General features: G+C 41.3%; 1 long non-coding RNA gene across 1 annotated transcript in view; it reads left to right on the forward strand.

The window, feature by feature from the left end:
• LOC310761302 overlaps positions 1-13,150 on the forward strand; it is a 184,829-nt gene extending 171,679 nt beyond the window's left edge. Inside the window, exon 6 of the long non-coding RNA XR_014547354.1 lies at positions 12,982-13,150. This is a non-coding gene — a long non-coding RNA (uncharacterized lncRNA). The remainder of the gene's footprint in view (positions 1-12,981) is intronic.
• Positions 13,151-13,925: the final 775 nt, after the last annotated feature.

The raw sequence follows: 13,925 nt of genomic DNA on the forward strand, positions 1-13,925 counted from the left end.
ATGCCAAGTGGTACAGGTATTTTGTATGACTTTTTCCTCTACAGTTTTTATTTTGTCTTGAGGTCAAAAAGCACTGGCATTAATTCAAGAAGACTTTGTGGACTGACAAACTTGAAAACCTCTCATCAGGAGTCCAGTTTCCCCATGGAATTCCACTCGTAATATCAAAACTCTTCCCATTTCCCTCTGAAATCCTTGCATGTTTTGCCAGAAGTTGCAAATTTGCTTTGGAATTTGGCTTTAGGTGAACTTCAGCAAATAAACATAAAGGCAAATTACAACCGGGGGAGGGGGAGACTCAGCCCTACCAATAGAAGAGGAAAAGGTGAACAGAGAGAGTCACTGAATGGAAGGAGCTGATTCAAATATGTTCTTGTTTGAGCATTGTTTATACTCCTGCTTGGAGCTCTAATCTTGGTTGTGTTTGTCAGATGTTTGACAGCATCCTCTGTCACATTCTCTCCGTGTTGGGAATGTGTGATTCTCCATACTGGAGTGCCTGGGAATTGTGTATAGTATTCTACGGCAAGCTACCTCAGCTCTCACCATCTGGTACTGCACACTGCAATCCCTCCTCTCATACACAGGCAATTCAGATACAATCCAGTTACATTTCTGTACTTTTTCACATAGGTTTTCTTTAGAACATTATAGTTCCAGAATTTTGACAACTGGGGCACAGGGTAGATTGCATAGTTCTCCTCCCTGCTCCACAATAAAACTAGATACACACTTTGAACTCTCAAAATTAGATATATTGTAAACATATTCCTTCATAATAATTTGTCTCAACTGACTTTCTATTTTATTTTATTGAATTTATATACCGCCCTATACCCGGAGGTCTCAGAATACATAACAATACATAACAGAATGTATGGTTTTTGTGAGCAAATGAAAAAGTTTTATCTTTGAAATTGTGGGAGAGCCTACGACAGTGGTACTTCGGGTTAAGTACTTAATTCGTTCTGGAGGTCTGTTCTTAACCTGAAACTGTTCTTAACCTGAAGCACCACTTTAGCTAATGGGGCCTCCTGCTGCCGCTGCACCGCTGGAGCACGATTTCTGTTCTCATCCTGAAGCAAAGTTCTTAACCTGAAGCACTATTTCTGGGTTAGCGGAGTCTGTAACCTGAAGCGTATGTAACCTGAAGCGTATGTAACCCGAGGTACCACTGCAATCCCTCTTTTCTTTTTCCCAGTCAGGCAAAACGTAAACTGCCTTATTTGTTACATTTATATCCCACTTTTGAAGACATTCAAGGTGGTGTGTGTGTGTGTCTCCTACTTCACAATAATCCTGTGACATAGGTTAGGCTGAGAGAGTGTTACTGGCCCAAGGTTACTCAGTTAGCTTGATGACTATGTGGGGATTTGAACTGAGATATTTGAACCTCGACCTTCCCAGGCCGAGAAACTTCTTCTTTCTTTGGTGATCACTCGTCAATGAGTAAGATTTTCCATGAACATGGTCTTAACAGTTAGTCCGTAAGTGACTGTGAAGGCCAATTCTGGATCCACATGTCCTTCCACAGTGGGGACACAGGTTTCTGGGTGGGAGTTGATCACAGTGTGAATTTGTCAAGAGTGCCTTCCTCTTAGCACGTTTCTCCCTTGCGTCCTGAGTTCGAGTGTCTTCAAAGTCCATGACACCTTTGGTAAAGGCTGTTCTCCAATTGGAGTGCTTGCAGGCCAGTGTTCCCCAGTTGTCAGTGTTTATACTACATTTTTAAGATTTGCGTTGAGAGAGTGTTAAACCTCTTTTGTTGACCACCAGCATTACAGCTTCCACTTTTAAGTTTGGAATAGAGTAGCTACTTTGGAAATGATAATCAGGCATCAGTACAACATAACCAGTCCAACGAAGAATCAATTGAAGAATCATTGCTTCGACACTGGTGATCTTTGCTTCTTCCAGTTCGCCTGTCTTGCCAAGTGATGTGTAAAAATTTTCGGACACACCATTGATGGAATCTGTTGAGGAGATGGCATTTATACGTGGTCCACATTTCACAAGCATACAGTAAGGTTAGTAGTACAATAGCTTTGTAAACAAGCATTTTGGTTTCCCTGTGAATGTCCCGGATCTCAAACACTCTGCACTTCAGTCGGGAGAAAGCTGCACTCGCAGAGCTCAGGCAATGCTGGAATTTGGCATCAATGTCAGCCCTTGTGGAAAGGTAACTGACCAGGTAGGAGAAGTAATTGACATTTTCCAACATTACACCATTGAGTTGGATTTGTGGCATTGCAGAGGGGTTGCTTTGTGCTTGTTGGTGCAGCACTTTGGTTTTTTGGATGTTGAGCAATAGGCCAAGCTTTTTGTAAGCTTCTGCAAAGATATTTATGATGGTTTGGAGGTCATCCTCTGAGCGTGCACACACTATGTTGTCATCAGCATACTGAAGCTCCATGACGGAAGTTACGGTAACCTTACTCTTTGCTTTCAGCCTGCTCAGATTAAATGGTTTCCATCTGTTTGATATATGATTTCTACTCCGGTGGGGACAAAGTGTAGGATGCAATGAAAATAATAAATAGATTTAGGGCGATAACAAACTAACACCTACACAACATTGGTGCACTTCAGGCAGATGCATGCCATTAAAATGCATATTGAAATGTGTGTTGGGAGTGGCATGAATGTATGGTCTGGATCTGCCCTTCCTCTTTCTAGAGAAAGGGGTGTTCCTGGGATTTCCAAGTGCTCATTGCATGTCATAGAAACAGTTTCTGGGAATTACATGGAGTACATCCTTACTCCTTCCCTCAGACTGATGCCACTGTCTATATATTGGCAGGGAGACAGGAAGATCAGTTCTGCTTTGTGAGCCAAGGAGCAGATAGTCAGTGCTGCTTCCAACATATTTGCCTAATCTTTCAATTTAACCTTCATAGAGCACATTTGCCCTGTCAAATTCTTTGCTCTAAAGACAATGTGTGAATTAAGAAAGCTCAGAATGGACATTTCTACAACTCCCCCCCCCCAAATTAGGTAAAAAGTGTACCCTCAAATGGTTATGTTATACCCACAATGGATAGGAAGCTGAAATTTGGAGCATATATTTCGAAAGGAACGTCAGTGACCAGAGAAGTCTGGAAATGGGGTGTTTTTATAACTCTCAGTTAAAAGTCAGGATGTGACATTTAGCTCTTGATTTGGGTGTTACATATATCCATAAAGCCCATTGGAAAGTACTGCCCCTGCCACTTTGCTACCTAAATCTTAATACAGCACTTTAAAAGAGATCAGAAAAACATTTCCAGTGGAAGCAAAGCATTCAGAGCAGAAGGGAACTCTCCATTTTCTACAGACAGAGAAGACATATTGTAGAAACTAATGGGTGTTTCTAGGTTCTAATGTACATGCACTGGAAACTGGGACCGATCATAGCAGGGAGAAGCCATCCCTATTTTGTTTTTATCTCTCATTTCTGTCTCTTGCACTCCAGTCTGTAAAAAGGAGAGCAGCTGAAAAGTGAATTCTTTGTGTTTCTTAAAAGCTTACATCCTTTTATCTGAAGCTGAAATTTTAGAAGTATAACATCTGTCAGAGAAGTTCATACAAAAACATGTCTTTGTTACACTTCCATTGCCATGATCATCTCCAAAATGTGAAATCCTTTCTATCAGAGGGAATTTATGCCCAAGAAATTTAGACACCCAAAAAAAGCCAAATAGTAAGAGGTGTTAAAAAAATGCTAGAGATTTCTATTTAGAAAACACGCAGCTTTGTTTGATCCTGTTGTTTAAAAGTATGTTCAAAACTCTTTGAACTATGGTCAAATGATGCCCTTGCATGCACGTTATTGTTATTGTTTTGGATGTGTACCTAATAACTTTTAATGATAGAACTATGTTACATAAGGTGTGCATGCAAGTACCTACAAATTATTTGGCCACCCTGAACCCTCTAGTATGGACGATGTCTATCAACCTCCAACACAGGGCAGTCCAACTTCTCAGACTAAGTAGGCTGCAAGGGTACCTCAACACAGAACCCACAGGTGACTGCAAGATAGTTAATATTATTTAATATAAATAATTAATATATTTAATTGAATATATAAATACACAATAGATTAAAAGCCTACTCTATGCTCACTTATACCAAAGCTCTGTGTTTGAAAGGGAGCTGTATAGTGGAAAATGCGCAAGAAAAGTGAGGTGTCGGGTTGGCCTCGCGAAGTCAACCCTTCCTGTGAGTCCCCGCAGGAGCACTCTTGCCCTTGGAGCTGCATTGCCCAGATTGGGAGCCCTAATTGGTACCAATGGTGCAGGGCAACGCAGTCAAGGAGGACGAGGATGGACCAAACACTGCTGAGGCTCCCTAGGGCTAGATCTGGTGTTGGATGTGGGTGAAGGTCTGCTGGGGGAATTGTTTCTTTGGAATTGTTCCTTTGCAGTTATTTATCGGTGTGAGATCTTTATTGCCGTTTAAGAAAGTTTACTGTTTAAAGGGGGAGATTGTTACTGTTTGAGGAGGTTTTCATATTCTGTTCAAATAAAAATAACTTGTCCCTCATATACTGTCTACCAAATATCCTTTGAAAAACCCGCAGTGTTAATTGGCAAAACAAGCTGTTGCATGCTTCCTAGTATTTAGGAAATACATTTAAATCTTGGTGTGCAAAGCATTCTTATCCATTCTTGAACACCACACAGAATCCATAGGATTTAGGGAAAGATGTAGAGTTAATGTGGGACGATGTTTCCTTCAGTTAGTGTAATGCAGTGAGTATGTTTGGCTACATTAAAATGTGTCACCTCTGATACTCCCTAATAATTATTGTTTAAAAAATTAACATATGTTCCCTGCAAACCAGTAATAGATATAATGAAGTAAATATTTCACAAAACAAAGGACTTGCTGAAGCTTCACTACATTCAAAGCTTCTGGCGTTTAAATCAAAACAAGTATAACTATTTGTTTTCAACAGCAAACTACAATAGAATATGCCTTTTAGAAATGCAGCAGCAAGATGATATTTTGCTGAAGAAGGCATTTGAATGTTTTAATATGGTTTGACAACATTGTGAGCTAGTTTGAAACTCTCGATGTGAGGAAAATGAACAAAGCTGCAACCTGGCAAGTTAACGAGGTTCAAGTTCAAGTTTTATTGCGGCAAAAGCCAGTGACACTAAACACCACAAGATCAAACAAAAAGAAATCAACAACAACATCAGAAAAGAAAAAAAAAAGATTACACAAGGGAACTTTGCAGTGTGCCATTCAACAGAGGAGATTTACGCTTCCTGATTACTAAAGTGCAAAATTTGGCCACCTCATATGATATTGAGCTTGAGGAATCTTCCAGAAGGTATTTTCGTAGAATTTCAGGGGAGGATTCCAAATAATGTTGTAGGGGTATAAATTTTGATAAAAGCGGCAAAATAAGTTGAACTCGTTCTTCACTGTAAAATTCGCAAAATAGAAGGATGTGTGTGACAGATTCTACCTTATTAGACATACAGGGGCAGAGACGCGCATGCATTGGTACCCGCGTGAATTTGCCGTACAGCACTGCTGAGGGCATTGTCTCAAAGCGGGCTCTAGAGAAAGCCCATCTATAAGCTTCGTTAGTGATGTTAGTTAAGTAAGGGGCAGCTGCAAAATTAGGCCAAGCTTTTAAGCATCTATACGTCTCCTGGAGTAGGGCGTCTTCTTGTTGTAATTCAACATCGTAAAGTCTCTGAGTGATAATTGCTTTTGCCTTGTTCGGAGTTTCAATAAAAAGATTTTCAGGGTTTAGGCCAATTTGTTTGATCTTATTAGTTATTTGCATAAGCCAAGGAGGATAGGGAGCTGCAGCCAGGAAGCAAGGTAACAGTCCCTTAGGATTGTAATGGATTTTCAGCCAGAGGGATATTGCTTGCTCCCAGACTTTTAATTCCACTCTGGGCAGTCCTGACTCTTGCCTTAAGACTGCATTAGGTGTACACTTTGGGGTAGCAAATAATGATCTTAAGAATTTTGATTGTACTGTTTCAAGGGTCTTAAGGTTGGCAGAGGGGCTAATTTGAGAGCCATACAAGAGTTGGGCTAAAGATTTTGCCTGAAAAACTTTTAGGGCCATCGGGAGGAAGCCAGCTCCTTTCCTTCTGAATAATCTAAGGATGGCATTTGCACTTCTTCCTGCTGATATAGCTGATGTGGTCAGGTGTGTTGACAATTTGGCATTATAAGAGAAAGTAATGCCTAAGTATTGGAAGGTCTTAGTCTGTTCAATGGCGTTTCCCTTTACACTCCAATTATCTTTCCTGAAGGAGCGGTTAAAATGTACAATTTTGGTTTTGGCAAAGTTAATTGTTAACAGTTCAGTGTTACATTGGTCACTAAACTTTCCTAAGGCACGTTTCAAACCCACTTTGGTTTGAGAGAGAAGAACAGCGTCATCCGCATACATTAAAACTGGTACTTTTCTGGCAAGTTAACACAGGAGCTTAATTAAGCTGTAGTCCTGCACACATTTACCTCGAAGCAAGCCCCCATTGCACTCAGTGAGGTTTACATCCGAGTAAAGTTTTGCTCTGTTTGTTGCTTATTTGTGTATTAGTGGTGTCATGGGAGCAGCTTGATATTTGAGCCTATTCCAATGCAGAAATTTAATTTTCTCTGAGAGTCATTTTCCCACTCTAAGACATTTTCTCTTAAGAGTGTCTGCAGTGTAATGCTCTCAGACCGCCCTTTCCCGTGTGTGTGTGTGTGTGTGTGTGTGTGAGTGAGAGAGAGAGAGAGAGAGAGAGAGAGAGAGAGAGAGATGTATTATTTTCTACAATCCTTCCTTGGTTTCAGGATAACCTCTCATTTAAAATGTCTCCCCCTAGTGGTTTTCTTTGGAGATTTGTAAAAGTACTCATTTACTTCATGTTAGTGTTTGCATTTGTTTAATACTTTGTTTCTTCTGCTTAATTCTATATTTTTTCCCAAAAGGGTTGCTATGCTCTACTTAACTGTGGTGCTTTCAGTAAGAAACACATTTGATATATTTCCCCAAAAGGTAAAATTACATCTAAATAACACAAGTGATTGCCCTATATGGTTGTTTTGCTCTTTTCCTGCAAATGTGAGGCAATTATTATGAAATATATATTTTCTATTTGAGAGGAAAATATCATTAGATCATGTACTTAATTAAAATGGGAAGTTAGCCATTTTTCCTGATTGATGGACTGCATGACTCACAGGCAACACTTTGTTGCTTGTGGGGGGAATAAATCTGATTATCTGTGTTTAATTACATGTGATGAAGTGCATCAAAATGTTAGTTCCTCATCCATCACTCACATTTCCTACATTTTTTTCAGAATTCTGTCAATAAAATTATTTTATTGCAAAGTGTGACATTTTAAAGTAAGCTGCTGCTGCTTGATTGCTAAAGGTCTCAGCTAATGATGCTGTTGATTTAAAACATTTGATATCCTATGCATGCATTGTCACAGAAGGGGAATTTCCATTATATTGTATCTGATCTCAGGGAAAATCAGTACAGTGGTACCTTGGTTTAAGAACAGCTTAGTTTATGAACAACTTGGATTAAGAACGCTGCAAACCCAGAAGTAGGTGTTTTGGTTTGTGAACTTTGCCTTGGAAGCAGAACAAGTTTCACTTCCTTTTGAGTGTGTTCCATTTGTAAAGTGAGTCCCCCGCTGCTATGGGAAAGCACACCGTGATTTAAGAATGCTTTGCTTTAAGAATGGACTTCCAGAACGGATTAAGTTCATAAACCAAGGTACCACTCTATGTCCAATTCTGGTGAAACTAGGCTCATTGGGAGCAGCTGGGTTGCAGGTAAAGTATTGCAATCTGCTGCTGACCCCAACCTCCCTTTAAAAGAATAGACTTCTTTTTACGGTGTGGTGCTCCAAAGAAAAGTGTCATGTGAGACAGCTGAAGCCACCCCAACATATGAACCAGAGGCATCATAATGCACTAAAAACAAGGCGTGCACGTGTAGGCTAAAGCAAAAGAAAACCAAAATGTTCACATATTTGAGAAATATTGGAGAATAGGTGAAGTCCCTGCAGACTGGAAGCAGGTAAATGTTTCCTCCATCTTCAAAAAGGGAGGGAGAGAAGATCCAGGTTGTTACCAGCCAGTCAACTTGACATCAATACCAGGAAAGGTCTATAATTAAACAGTCAGTCCATGAGCACTTAGAAAAGGGTGCTCTAATTACTAAGGGCCAGAATGGATTTGAAAACAAGTCATGCCAGACAAATCTCATTCCTTTTTCTTCCTCCTCTTCTTCTTCTTCTTCTTCTTCTTCTTCTTCTTCTTCTTCTTCTTTTTGATAGAGTGACAAGCTTGGTGGATCAGGAGAATCCTGTGGATGTAGTTTGTATTGATTTCAGTAAGGCTTTTGACAAAGTTCCCCCTGATATTCTTGCAGAGAAGCTGGTAAAGTGTGGGCCTGACAAGGTAACTGTTACAGTGGTACCTCTGGATGCGAACAGGATCCGTTCCAGAGCCCCGTTCACATCCTGAAGCGAACGTAAGACGTGACTTCGCATCTGCGTGTGCTGCATTTCGCCGCTTCCGTGCATGCGATTGATGTCATTTTGAGCGACTGCACATGCGCGAGCAGCAAAACCTGGAAGTAACGTGCTTTGTTACTTCCGGGTCGCAGTGGAGCGCAACCCAAAAATATTTAAGCCGAGGTATGACTGTAGTTGGATTTGTAGCTGGTTCACTGACAGATCCCAAAGTGTGCACACTAAGGATTCCTCATCACCCTGGAAAAACTGACAAGTGGGGGGCCACAGGGTTCCATCCTGGGCTCATAGTTGTTAAATGTCTTTATAAATGACTTGAATTGAGGGAATGCTCATCCAATTTGCAGATGACACCAAACTGGGAGGGGTAGCTATTTTTGCAGAAGACAGAATCTGGATTAAAGAGGACCTCAACAGATTGGAGGACTGGGCCCAAACTAACAAACTGAATTTCAATAGGGACAAATGTAAGGTTGTGCACTTAGGCAAGAAGAACCAGATGCACAAATATAAGATGGGGAAACCTGGCTTGCCAGTAGTACATGTGAAAAAGATATAGGGGTCTTAGTAGACCAAAAGCTTAACATGAGGCAACAGTGTAAAAAAGCTAATGCACTTCTACGCTGCATCAACAGAAGCAATGTCCACATCAGTGAAAGTCATAGTATTGCTCTATTCTGCCTTGGTGAGACCACACCTGTGTCCAATCCTGGGCACCATTTAAGGAGGTTATTGTCAAGCTGGAACATATGCAGAGATGGACAAGCAAGATGCTCAAAGGTCTGGAAACCAAGCCTTATGAGGAATGGTTGAGGAAGCTGGGTATGTTTAGCCTGGATAAGAGGAGATGGAAAGGAGATATGATAGCCATCTTCAAATATCTCAAGGGCTGTCACATGGAAGGCAGAACAAGCTTGTTTTCTCCTGCTCTGGAGGGTGGGACCTGAACCAATGGCTTCAAATTACAAGAAAGGCGATTCTGACTAAACATCAGGAAGAACTTTCTGACAGTAAGAGCTGTTCAACAGTGGAACGGACTCCCTTGGAAGGTGGTGGACTCTGCTTCATTGGGTGACCAAGTGTCATAGTTGAGATTCCTGCATTGCAGGGGGTTGGACTTGATGACCCTTGGGATCCCTACCAACTCTGCAATTCTATGATTTTAGGTCATGGTGATGGGGTGGGGGGGATGGATGAGGCAGGACTAGGAAACATGACCTGCTCTCCTCCTCACCTGAGGAGGGACACTTGAAGAGGGCTAAAGCTTAGCTATTTTTGTCCAGATTAATCTCGTACTACCATTTCCTCTCTTTTTTTCAGTGGGATTGTTTCCTTTTTCTTTCCAGCTCCTCCCTTCTCCTTCCACATTCAAAATTTATACTGCCAACACTTTGAGGCATTGATCTAACTTTTTTTTAGCTCTAAAAATGTTGTGTATGTTTATTTCACTGTATAAATTATAAATTGTTATTATTACTTCTTAATAACATGTGATCACTCAGTATGCTCTATAGTTCTCAAGGGTGGGTAGCGCTGGATACTAAAGTCCTGTTGCACAAAATCAGTTGTAGTTTTGTCTCCCTCTGCCTCCATTATTATTTCATTTTATTGAAGGTGGGAAACACAGGATTGGGAATTTACAGAAATAGGCTTGATGTCAATAGGCTTGATGCTCAGGACCACAATACCTGAAGGACTACCTCTTTCCATATTAATCTACCTGGACCCTGAGATCTTCTTCTGAACCCCCCTTCATGTGCTTCCTCCTCAAGAAGTCCAGAGGGTGGCAACACAAGAACAGGGCCTTCTCTGCAGTGGCTCCCCATCCATGGAATGGGAACTTCCCCAGGGAAGTTTGCCTGGCTTCTTCATTATACACCTTTAGGCGCCAGGCAAAAATGTTCCTTTTTAACCAGGCCTTTGGTTGATTTGATTGACATCCTATGCCCTTTTAAATGTGTGTTTTTTTGTGGGGGGGGGTATTGGGTTGTTTTTATTTTGATTATATATTTTGTTGTTTCATATTTTGATTTTGTTCCCTGGGTGTGTGCCCTGAGACCTCTGGGTATAGGGCAGTATATAAATTCAATTAATAATAGTAATTCAATTAATAAAATAATAATAATAATAATAATAATAATAATAATAAAATAATAATAATAATAATAATTCCACTGCCTGCCATCAATTTGTACTGTTAAACCCTTGCCATTTATTTTTGTTTATTTTGCACAAAGTTAATGTAAATCAATGATATTTGAAATGGAGATTCTTCTTACCACTGAGAAATGAAATTGCCTTGCAACACTGCTAATCTGCAAGGGCTTGACAAACCCTCAAATTTTAACTCCAAAGGGAGTTTGTCCAACAAAAATATATCACACTGAAAGAAGAATGTGCAGTCTTTTCCTATACAATCCTGAAAGCCATTACACTACACAATAAACATTCCATGTCACCAAAAAACATACACCCACCTTTCCAGGAGTGTTTTCACGATGAGGTAGAAATGCATGTCAGTGCTTTGTATGGGTGCAAGAAACTGCCAAGGGTGGCAACCAATGACAATAATAGCCCAAAGAATTAGAAAAGAATTGTGCATCACACCCAAACTTTGGCCCACCCTATATGATGCAGACACATAGCAAGAGAATATGCAATGTCTGCTGCACTAATGTTGGCCATAGCAATGGAGCACAAAATAGCCCCATCTTTTGGCAACTGAAATGATTTAGTTTGCACATATCTGCAGGATGAGAGTTTCAGAAGACGAAGTGAGGAAGGCTGCTTGGGCATTATTCTTTTTATTTCATTCTGTTTTATAGTTATTACTTCTGTTAACTGCTTTCCAACTACATTTACATTACACAAAACACTTAATGTGAGAGCCTGCAAATCCAATATGCATGTTATTAAGAGAATGGAACTTTTATCAGTAATTGTGAAGAAATAAGCAGCTATTTTAGAGTGGGGAGGGGGTAATGGACAACCTACATCAAGTCTTGGTTTTATTACTGGTTTTTGTCTCTCCTCCCTTCTTGCAACAGTTTTTAGAAGACAATATTGGTCATGTGAAGTATTCTAACTGAGATTGGTATAATGGAATGCAGTCTCCAAATTTCTGCAATGGGGGGGGGGGATTTCCCCCTTAGTGCACACATGATAAAGGAGTTTCCTGATTCCTGATTCAAAGCTTAACCACTCACTACAAGGCATAGATTTTTCCCCTTGATGTCTTGATGTCAAACTTGTCCACATGGATTTCAGTAGTAGTAGTAGTAGTAGTAGTAGTAGTAGTAGTAATAATAATAATAATAATAATAATAATAATAATAATTGCATTATTTATTCCCCAGCCACTCTGGGCAGCTCCCAGCAGAATAGTAAAAACACGATAAAACATCAAACATAAAAACTTCCCTAAACAGGGCTGCCTTTAGATGTCTTCTAAAAGCCAGATAGTTGTGTATTTCCTTGACATCTGAAAGGAGGGTGCTACTACCAAGAAGGCCCTCTGCCTGGTTCCCTATAACTTCGCTTCTCACAGTGGGGGAACCAGCAAAAGACCCTCAGAAGAGGACCTCCGTGTCTGGGCTGAACAAAGGGGGTGAAGATGCTCCTTCAGGTATACTGGGCCATCCTTCTCCTTGATGTCAATGGGAAGCAAATTATTTTCCTCCTGGTTCTGTTAAACCTACAAACGTTTTTCACATATTACATGCATCATTATACATATGATATTACATGGATATTATATGCCTATACACTACAGGTTTCTTAAAGCAAAAAACATATAAACAGACCCCTGCAACAATGCTGATAACTATATAAAATCACTTATGCAGCAGAAACACAATACAGCAAGGGGCTCTTTCATTCAAAACAATGGCAATATGACAATGCATGATAGTCTTGGACCTAAGCAGGCCCTTGAGAAAAGAGGCCTTCTAATTGATCCAAAGCTTAGTTGGGTCAGAATGGCTGGGTTCCATGTATAAAACAATTTTAAGCAAACTCTTCCTCCATCTCCCCTAACAGAAATATATCAACATAAAACTAAGGCTTTTGTCCTTGTGTATTTATATACACACACATGCATAAATCCATGAAGGACACTTGTTAGGGGTTTCTTCTAATGGAGTTGCGTGCTGAGGTCCCCCAAAACACCCCTACCCCAATAACTCACACATCACTCATAAATTTTTGTTTAAGGTTTTTGGCATAGTTTTGGCCACAACTTTATTAAACATACAAATTGTGAGTGGTTGCTTAGGCATTGGTTATGACTATCTGTCCCCCCGCCTGGGGACAGAACTGACTTCCGGGCACCACCGAAAGACAGTGTGGAGGAACAAGATCAGGGATAACTGGAGCTGCGACACAGACCCTCAGCTTCTCCCCGCATGCTCCCAGGAGCTTACGCGGCCCGCACCCTGCACCAAGGGTTTGGACGAGAGGATGGTAAGCCCCTGAATTCCTTTAACAGAATTCCCATGCAGCAGCAGCATTGGAGGGGCAGGCACAGCCAATCCATACCCCTCCACCAACCAATTTAAACCAATGCCTAACCGCCAACCTTACAAGTTGTGACGATTTGCTACGCAGTAGGCAAAAACCAAATGGCACACACTAATCAGCCAAATGGAAAAATTCCTACCAGGCCCCCGCACCAAGACGGACGACCCCATGATAGGCATAGCAAGGTCAAAGCACAAGCCCAAAAGGGAGGGCGGGCGGGCGATCCGGTTCCCACATTGAAAGAGAAAGCAGCTTGCTGTGAACCTTGTTTAAATAGCCTGTTCCCACCCCCAAATTGGCAACATCAATTTTATCCCAGCAACTCAAACAGCCAATCCTTGCCAGGCCCCTCTATCTTATACTGCCTGGCAACTATGGGGTGTCTTGCTAGGCCCCATCCGCAACACGTGCTCTCCTTTAGTGAGAACACGCTTTGCGTGCTGAGGTCCCCCAAAACACCCCTACCCCAATAACTCACACATCACTCATAAATTTTTGTTTAAGGTTTTTGGCATAGTTTTGGCCACAACTTTATTAAACATACAAATTGTGAGTGGTTGCTTAGGCATTGGTTATGACTATCTGTCCCCCCGCCTGGGGACAGAACTGACTTCCGGGCACCACCGAAAGACAGTGTGGAGGAACAAGATCAGGGATAACTGGAGCTGCGACACAGACCCTCAGCTTCTCCCCGCATGCTCCCAGGAGCTTACGCGGCCCGCACCCTGCACCAAGGGTTTGGACGAGAGGATGGTAAGCCCCTGAATTCCTTTAACAGAATTCCCATGCAGCAGCAGCATTGGAGGGGCAGGCACAGCCAATCCATACCCCTCCACCAACCAATTTAAACCAATGCCTAACCGCCTTGCTTAGGCATTGGTTATGACTAGCTGTCCCCCCCGCCTTGGGGGA

The sequence above is a fragment of the Podarcis filfolensis genome, assembly GCF_964270895.1.
Source record: "Podarcis filfolensis genome assembly, chromosome: 4".
Classification (NCBI taxonomy): domain Eukaryota; kingdom Metazoa; phylum Chordata; class Lepidosauria; order Squamata; family Lacertidae; genus Podarcis; species Podarcis filfolensis.